This window comes from Rhinolophus sinicus, chromosome 8 (assembly GCF_057876585.1).
Source record: "Rhinolophus sinicus isolate RSI-liver-muscle chromosome 8, RSI-T2T, whole genome shotgun sequence".
Lineage (NCBI taxonomy): Eukaryota > Metazoa > Chordata > Mammalia > Chiroptera > Rhinolophidae > Rhinolophus > Rhinolophus sinicus.
The window spans coordinates 34,431,361-34,438,789 of NC_142508.1; the positions used below are offsets into that span (position 1 = coordinate 34,431,361).

The following is a 7,429-nucleotide window of genomic DNA, read 5'->3' on the forward strand; positions in this document are numbered from 1 at the left end:
ACTAGGAAAGGCCTGCACAGCACCCCATGATAGATACAAAGCCTTTCCCCCCTCTACTTGGGAGGTGATTGGCCTGTGTCTAGTTGTATGAAGAGTATTGCATCACATCGATTGCAACCACTGCTTTGCTATTGCTACATTTGGAAGTGAGTATGGTGAAAAGATATGTGTTTGGAAGCCAAGTTGATAAAGAGTGCCCATGGTGGCTTTGCACTGTATCAATTTAGCTAAGCTTGAGCTATGTTTTCTAGAATTTTCTTCACTCTATGATTCTGGGTTAAGGATGTCACAGTGGAAACTGGCATAAGATGTAGATGGGCGGGGGAAGCTACAGGGGAATTGATCTCTAGGCAGCAAGTGTGGTAAGTGCAGGGTCCGTTGTGTTGCAGCCCACACACGTCATACATGCTATACTGACTCACCCATTGGTGTGAGCCCACAGCCATGTCCACTGCTCCTCCAGCTCCCTCAGCTCCTCCTTTAACTGAGCTGGCCCCAGCACCAGTATTTTTTTAAGATCTGTGGTGAAGAGCACCACATGTCATTGAGGTTGGAGAGGGTGATACATAGACCCCAATTTCTCTTCAGGGCTCAGTGTGCCCTTGATCTGCCCACATCATACCCAGTTTTTCCTCTCAACACCCAATCTGGCTGACCTTAAGTCATATCAGGATGACCACCAGGGGCAACCAAATAGCCTCCCACAGAATTCACCTACCACCACCATCACTGAGGTCTACTCCCTGTAATGAAGCCTGTATTCCATGTCACTCACAGTCGTCCTTATGTTCTGATGGGATCCTAAATGAAAAAAGTTTAGAACTACAATGATTATGTGGATGACAATATAACAGGCGGCAATAATCCAACTACCACACTTTTTCTAAAGATTAAATGCAAACCCCTTCCATGTAACCTACATGTCTGGAATAAAACGAAAATGCAGTTAAAGGCTACTTACACATTATTTTAGATTTTGGGGGAAGGTACCCTCATGAAAGTAGAAAAGGTGAAGTTCCTAAATCAATGCTGTATGTTTATCCAGGAAAATAGATGACATAGCTATCCAGTAAGGTTCAGCCAGTGTGGAAGTTTAATAACAAAGGTGGGAGGACAAAGATGGTAAAGGGGATCAAATACATGGTGATGGAAGGAGAACTGACTCTGGGTGGTGAACACACAATATGATATGTAGATGATGTACTACAGAATTGTACACCTGAAACTTATGCACTCTTATTAACGAATGTCACCCCAATAAATTTAATTTAAAAAAGAACAAAAGTATGGCGTAACCCAATGTAAGTATCTCATTTAGGTTCAACGTTGATACCCAGGGGACAGAATCAGTGCTGACATTATGTTGGGAGAACAGCAGTGGGGCAGAGGGGGAAAATAAAAATTATGCCACTGCCTCTCAAGCAAGGTCTATTTGCGACAATTTGCACACTGTGTTTGTAGCTTTTTAGGAATTCGTTATCATTCTCCCATTTTGTACATAAAGAACAGAACACAGAATTGAGAAACAAGGGCTATGAGTTCACACTGTATTTCAGAGCATTGCTGTGGTTGGAAACTATGTCTTTCCTGTTCTTTATCCTGTTCTTTGCCCCTTCCATTACATAAAAGATTAAAATGCTGATGTGAGGCGGAACACAGAAAATAGAAATCATGATTCGACTGACTGCAGTGTGAAGGTCAGATGATTAATGAATTCGTGATGCCACCTCCATCTGAAAGCCCACATGGAGAGAAGTAGGAAGAAAGGATATGGATAGCCTTTGCTCTCATGAGAGCTGGGCCACGCCCACACTCCCTGGAGGGTGGATCACTTTCAGACAAGTCTGTTTAGCATCGTTGAGGCCAACAGGCCCGCTTGGATGCAAGGTCATGTCCGCGATTCTTCCCACCCTGCTGTACCTCGGTGAGTCTGGAACAGAAGGGTTGGGAGGCAAACACAAGGCTACAGGGGGCAGGTTGGTGGTTCTCTAAGGCTGGGCTCTTCTCATCTGGTGTTTCCTTCCAGGTCTGTATATAGGACAGAGCACTCAGGCACAAGAGGGTGAGTGTTCCCTTTAATACTCCCAAGGACCGAGGGTGGTTTAGGCCAGACGTCAGCTCTCTTAGGGGCAGGGAAGTGAAGGCTCAGTGTTTAGACTGGTGGCTATAATGGGGGAGAAAATGGAGGGTGGTGTGAGTACAGATACACCTATAAGCCTGTTATCTGTGTCCTTTCTTATAGGAAATCTTCCCCAACCTTGTATCACAGCTCTGCCTAGATCCATGGTTCTGCATAAAAATCCTGTGACCATCATGTGCCAAGGGACTCCAGAAGCTGAAGCATACAACATACATTAGGTAGGAGACCCTGAGCCCATGGACAGAAGTAAATTACCATTGCCTAAGAAGACCTACACTTTGAGGATCCCAGAGATGATAGCAGACTGGGCAGGGCTGTACCACTGTTCCTATGAGAGTGGAGTCCAGTGGTCCCAGCCCAGTGACCCCCTGCAGCTGGTGATGACCAGTGAGTGGGACACAGAGGTAGCAGAGCCAGGACAAACCTTTTTGCAGAGGGAAGAACTGGCTTTCAGATACAAAGCGCAAAGCAACAAAGCCTCTATGCCTAGGAAGGAATAAGGGATGAAGCAGAGAACGCTTTCCTCAGGGTGGGACTGAAAAGGAACAGAAACCAGAGGCATGTCTGCTCATGGGGAACAAAAAGGGACAGCATACACACATGTTCCCCCATTCATCACCAAACTTCCTTCCTTCTCAGGAGCTTATGACAAACCTCACAAGCATAACTGGCACTGTGGTGGCTTCAGGAGACAATGTGAAGTTACAGTGTTTCTCCAAAGTCAGGTTTTTTTTAAAATTTATTTTTTAAATTTATTGGGGTGACAATTGTTAGTAAAATTACATAGATTTCAGGTGTACAATTCTGTATTACATCATCTATAAATCCCATTGTGTGTTCACCACCCAGAGTCAGTTCTCCTTCCATCACCATATATTTGATCCCCCTTACCCTCATCTCCCACCCCCCACCTCCCTTACCCTCTGGTAACCACTAAACTATTGTCTGTGCCTATGAGTTTTTGTTTCTCATTTGTTTGTCTTGTTCTTTTGTTGTTTTTGGTTTATATACCACATATTAGTGAAACCATATGGTTCTCTGCTTTTTTTGTCTGACTTATTTCGCTCAGCATTACACTCTCAAGATCCATCCATGTTGTCACAAATGTTCCTATATCATCTTTTCTTACCGCCAAATAGTGCCTCCGATAAGGGGCTAATATCCAAAATATACAAGGAACTCATGCAACTCAACAACAAAAAAACAAACAACCCAATTGAAAAATGGGCAGAGGACCAGGAGAGACATTTCTCCAAAGAGGACATACAAATGGCAAATAGACATATGAAAAAATGCTCAACATCACTAATCATCAGAGAAATGCAAATCAAAACCACAATGAGATATCACCTCACCCCAGTCAGAATGGCTATCATCAACAACACAAATAGTAACAAGTGTTGGAGAGGCTGTGGAGAAAAAGGAACCCTCACACACTGTTGGTGGGAATGCAGACTGGTGCAGCCGTTATGGAAGGCAGTGTGGAGGTTCCCCAAAAAATTACGAATAGAATTACCATATGACCCAGCAGTCCCTCTCCTGGGTATCTACCCCAAAAATCTGAAAACATTTATATCTAAAGATACGTGTACTCCAGTGTTTATTGCAGCTTTGTTTACGGTGGCCAAGACAGGGAAACAACCAAAATGTCCTTCGATACATGAATGGATAAAGAAGTTGTGGTATATATACACAATGCAAAATCAGGTTTGATGTATTTATTCTCATCAAAGAAGGTGGAGTTCACCCCACCCAGAACCTAAGCTCCACACTCCAGGGCAGTGCACACCAGGCCATCTTCCAATTGGACCATGTCACCTCCACACAGATGGGGACCTACAGATGCTATAGTGCCTTTCGCAATGACACCTATGGGTGGTCTCTCCCCAGTGATCGGTTACAGCTTGTTGTCAAAGGTGAGGAAGCCCATTTATCCCCATGTCCCCTCCTGGAGATGACAAAGTCCACTGAGAGTTATAAGTGGGAGAGGGAAGACAGCAGGGTGGAGAGGTGGTGCCAGTTTCATCTGCTTAGACCCAAGCTATAAGGAACTCTCCTCCCCTCACCCACCAAGCAGCCCTCTTAGCACATGCCCTGGGGGCAGGGTGGGTGTGTTGGTCATTGTGGGTCTAGGGAGAAAGAGCCTGAGCTGAGATAAAGAACCACCAATTTTGTCACCATTCACAAATGATCCTGATGATTGTCTCCCTGCAAAGCCCAAATCCCCACACAGTGAGTAACTGCTAACTTTCAGAAGATGCGGGACAGGCAGAGGGACAAGCATTGCAAAGTGTACAAGGTCAGGAGGAGATTTAGTGCCCAAGGAATACCAAGGAAGCCAGTCCCCGTTAGCTGAGTAAATAATTCAATCAGATGGAAGAACCAAGGAAGGACCAGGCAGGGCTCCAATGGAGCAGAGAAGAGGCACCCAGTCCCCACTCCTGTCTTACTTGACCCTATAATTCCCTGATGGTACCATCACAGCACTCATAATGACAAGAGGGGGAAAAAGGTAAATGATGGCTTATCCAGTGGGGTTGGGTGGGCGGTAAGCTGCCAGATCCAGTAGACTGGAGACAAGAGCTCACGTGAGGGTACGTTTGTGGAATGGACCCTGTCGCCTCATCCGTAAGCTCTGTCGTTTTCTCAGAACTTGCTGCCTGGAGACCTTCAGTTGAGAACCAAGACTGGCTGAGCTTGGCTGGCCTTGTTCTCCTTGTCCTGGTGGTCCTGGTGGCTGAGGGCTGGCGCAGCCGGAAGGGGTCTTTACATGGACTCAGAGGAGCCCTCATCTGAGTGTAATGACAAACACCGGTGACTCTCTATTGTCATCTAAGGACAGTGTGCACTTGACGGACAGCCAGAGGAGACAGGGCTCTGGCGATGTTATCTACCAGATAACGGAGCATATCAGTTCCTTGTTGAGTCTAACAATTTACCACAACCATAGTGGATTAAAGCAATACAAATTTATTCTCTGTGGGGTCTGGACAGCAAACTTCTAAAACATATCGTTCCCATTTTAGTATCCAGTCTGTGTTCTGACTCTAATTTCTGAACTCTGCCTGCACTCCCTGCCATGGCTCCCATCTCCATCTCCAAATCCAAGAGTGTAGCACCTTTTCTCCTCTGTGATTCTGCTTCCTGCCTCCTCCTCCTTTCCATCACTCCCACCCTCCTGCTTTCCTCTCATAAGGACCCTTGTGACTCCATTGGCCCAGCAGGACATCCTAGCATGCACTCCCCAAGATCAATATCTCCATCACATCTGCAATGTCCCTCCTGCCATGTGAGCTCACATTCTCAAGTTCTGGGAACTAGATGTTCACCACTTTGTGGGACGTCACTCAGCCCACCACCTGGAACTCCCTGACCCGGCTGTTGATCCAGGCTTCTTTGCATTTATGAACTTCCTCAGGGGTCAATGTGGGGTCACGTATTTTCATACTCTTTAGAACTTATGACAGGTGAGAGAGACAGAGAGAGAGAGAGAGAGAGAGAGAGAGAGAGAGAGAGAGAGAGAGTGAGAGAGAGAGAAGGGGAGAGGAGAGGAGAGGAGAAGAGGAGGAGGAGGAGGAGAGATGCTTGATAAGCCTGGCTTATGTACCAGGTAAAGTGTAAATTACTAAGATACTAAGAGGGGTTGTACTGGGTGGAAGAAAATGGGTCTAGGGATAGAAATGCTGATAACCATATGATTTCACTGATATGTGGTATGTAAAACTGAAAACAACAAAAGAACAAGACAAACAAATGAGGGAACAAAAACTCATAGACATAGAGTTTTTGGTTACCAGACGGTAATGGGGGAGGGGGCTCTAGAAGAGGGTAAATGGGTCTAATACATGGTGATAGAAAGAGAACTGACTCTGGATGGTAAACACACAATGTGAGATATAGATAATGTATTACAGAATTGTACACCTGAAATCTATGTAACTTTACTAACAATTGTCACCCCAATAAACTTTAATTAAAAAAAAAGAAATACTGATTTTTCTCCCCAGTAATATCTTATTTTTAATTTCAAGAGTATAGAAAGCAAACATAAAACATGAACATTTATGATGCTTTGTTTCAGGATTGAAGTTACACAGATGTGTAAGATGCTAACAATTTTTCCTGTTTGGGGCTTGGTTTTCTTTTTGTCATTTTTGTCTTTTTTTTTTTTCCTGAAAAGGAGACATCTTCAAAAGCATGAGACTAAAACAACAGAATCACAGACATACTAAAACTGACCACTATTACAGTTGAGTTGAGGAAATATTTCAGGAACTTCTTAGCTCCAACCTATTTAAGTAAATAATAAACACCCTTAGACATAAACCACTCTGGACATTGTGCTATGTGGGACATACAGATGCTAAGTTACTTGTATGTCACTTACTCTGTAGACCTGGCCACATGACCAGAGTCTCTGAGGGTTCTTTGCTAATGGCTTGCTGTTCCCTCATCAAATTTCCCTTCTGCTAATTCAACATTTTGCTCTTGGTTTCAGCATATGCATAACTTTTTCTAGGGTATTTTCTCTGAATGCTTTCTCAGACTCTGCTCAATGTCACCGTCACATCCTAAATGACTACTTTTTCCGAAAAGGCCAAATAGTAAATATTTGGGGCCTTGTGAGTCCCTTCAGTTTTTGAGTCACCTGATTCTGCTGTTGTAGCACAAAAATGACTGTAGATATGTCACCATATGAGCATCTCTGTGTTCTAAAACTTTTGTGTTTATAAATAAAACACTAAATAGTGAATTTCAAATTATTTTCATGGGACATAAAATGTTCATTTCTTTTCATTGTTCAATCACTTAAAATGTAAAATTCATTCTTTGTTCTGGGATCATGCAAAAACAGAGAGTGGGTTGAGAATGCAATAATCCACCTTATGGAATTTCCTCCCAAAGTTGAGTCCAAATTGATGAGAGCAAAGAAATTGTAACCAATGAGCCTGTAAATGGTTCTCACCGAAAACACAGTGACTGCTATGTTTCAAGGTTCTTTTCTGATGCTCTAGTGGATGGAGATAGATAGATGATAAAAAGATGAATGGGTGGATAGATAGGTAGATAGATAGATAGATAGACAGAGAGATAGATAGACAGAGAGATAGATAGATAATAGAAGATAGATGATAGATACTGTAGACACACAGATGCAGATAGCTGAGAAATATACATGTAGATAGCAAATAAAAAGAAAGACGAGAAATACGAATGGATGCTTTGCCCTAGTGGCAGGGAAAGGAAAGTCGTGTCTAACTATGTTTGACCTGTCAGCCTCTTTCTCTG

At 43.7% G+C, this 7,429-nt stretch overlaps 1 pseudogene; it reads left to right on the plus strand.

The window, feature by feature from the left end:
- The first annotated feature begins 1,890 nt into the window (after positions 1 to 1,890).
- On the plus strand, positions 1,891 to 4,187 carry LOC148757482 (leukocyte immunoglobulin-like receptor subfamily B member 4; annotated as a pseudogene).
- The last annotated feature ends 3,242 nt before the right edge of the window (positions 4,188 to 7,429 follow it).